Raw genomic sequence first — 2,500 nt, 5'->3', positions numbered from 1 at the left:
TGCAGTAGCTTCCCGTTAGCTGTCATTTCAGGTGTACGGCATGCATAACATAGCTTTTTAAATCCAGGCTCGAAAGGGAGTGAAAACAAATGCACATGCAAAAAGTACTCGTGGATATCAGATGGTAATGACTTCTGTACGCTGTTTTACCATGCTACGTCCAAAAAGAACGCTACTTTCCTGTCTGTGAAGCTCTTTGCATTTAAATGATTTCATTTGATCAATAATGCATCAGATTTGCTTTTACCGAACCGTTTCCAAAGTCCCCTCAGAACATTAAAATGTTCGCTTGATTAATCGATGGGAGGCTTTAAGCCTCTGTTCCCGAAATGCGACTTTATTCAAAACGCTGTGATCTTACTCTAAAAATATTTTATTTTTAAAAAGTGCTCATTTGATTTTTGGTTTGCGTGGGAAAAAATAAAAAAATAAATAAAAAATGTCGGACCTGAGTTGTGATTTCTGATATTTTAGCTGAAGGGGTCCCTCAACTAGAGCTGGTTGTTCTGTATGTGCGGCGTGTGTGTGACAAAAGTGTATCAGTTACTGTTGAAAATGCCAATAAATATTCCTATTGTGTTGATATTTCAGTGCTCTTCTGCTGTGTTTGTTTGTAAAAGGTTTTGTGTTTCAGGTGCAACGGGTAAATAAAAGGTTAAAAAAAAAAAGACAATCAGTCTAATATAACCCTTATGAATGCAAGCAAGGCATTAATGCGCGTGCATTGTTTTTCCGAATAAGCAATAAAACCCATAAGACGCGATTTTATAATTGAAAAGATTACAGACTTTAATTATTGATTGAACTTTCTGCCTCAAAATGACTTTGTTTCATTAATGGTTGTTATAGGTGATAGATTATAGGTCAGGAAATCCTGAAGTGGCTTTGAATAACCAATAAAACACTTTTTTTTTTTATCACTTCTGGTCTCATGGTCCTGATGTTAAAAGCCTAAAATAAGGTCTGTATTTACCACAAGCTCGATGTGTTTTAACGTTTTATACCATCATAAAATTCATTCGTAATAGTCTTGCTTTAAAAGCCTTTGGTGTTCTTTTCTAGCTTATATTAATTTATATTAACGTTTGTTTTATTGATCAAGTTTGTCGAGTTTAACTTAGACATACGTTTATAAAGCATACTGCAGTAAAGTTACAGGAAGTAAAAAAAAAAAGTGAATTCACTTCAAATGAACAAGATGACCATTTCCTTTCTAAAGGTCAGTTGTAATGGCTTTTTTCTGCCACCTGCCGGAAGTGAAGGGTAATGCAAGCATGACAAAGCACATTAATTTTTTTTCCCAGCATCATTTAAGGATGTAATCAACGGTGAAAAAATAAAAATAAAATAATAATAATGAATGGATGTAATGTTTAACGCTTGCTTTTATATCAGGGGTTTATGCTGAGTCTGATTTTAATGTTGATTCATTTGCTGCAACGTTTGCGAAAATGAACCGTGGTTTTGCTACAAATAAAACCAAAAAAACACGGTTAATATAATAACCATAATTTAACCATGGTCTAGCAACACTAACAGCAGTTTGACCGTGGTATTTGTTTTAAAACTGTGGTTATACAAATGATAATCAATAAGACATCAGTAATACCCTTTTATGATCAAATGTTTGATACGGTAGTTTTACACCCACGTGATGTCCATGCTTCAGTCGGAAGTTATTGCCACAAGATTATTTTTTTTATCACAAAGAGACTACGAAACGTTTCAAGGGTGCAATATAATTTATTGCATGTCATTTATTTATTGGCGTAAGTATAAAAACATGCATATTAGTCTTATTATAAGCACATATTAATGAACTGATTCATTTTAGATGGCGAAGTTTGATAAGTACGAGTGGACATCAGCTGAAACCTGAGACGATAAATGTATAAAACGATGTATTTACTGTTGCTTTTAATCAGTCGCCTGGAAAGGATTTAATATGAAGTGACTCTCAGTGGCCACCAGGTGGCGCCAGAACCACGGCTTTATCTTTATCAGATAACAGTGCATTTTAAAGGAAACCAGCTTTGCTTCTATTTTAGATCCATTAACGCTATCCGGTTTATATTCTTCAGCATGACCGATGCGTAATAGTTATGTACCTTTTTGATTATTACATAAAGGTTTCACCATATAAAACCCGGAAATTAGAGCAAACCTTACGCGTCCAGTAGATGGCGCAGAAACAGCCAGACCTTCCTTCGTCTCGTGAGGGATATTACCGAGCAAGCAAACCAAACCATGCTCTTCAGCTCACCGAGACACCTCGAGCTTCACATACAAACACTCGACACGCGTGTGGAATCAACCCATGCTTTTATTTCATTTGTTGCATAAAAAAATGATTTCTTTTTTCCTTGTAGTTTACGGACTTGAAACCGTTCGGAGATGGACCTACAGCGCCGGCAAAAGACTGTAAGAGACCCAAAGAAGTGTTTCAGCTTTTAATCGGCAGAACTCATGAATCAAATGTGAAAGTATCCCTTTAATGACA

Source organism: Puntigrus tetrazona, unplaced genomic scaffold, assembly GCF_018831695.1.
Source record: "Puntigrus tetrazona isolate hp1 unplaced genomic scaffold, ASM1883169v1 S000000396, whole genome shotgun sequence".
NCBI lineage: Eukaryota > Metazoa > Chordata > Actinopteri > Cypriniformes > Cyprinidae > Puntigrus > Puntigrus tetrazona.
Note: the sequence above shows the minus strand (reverse complement) of the source record.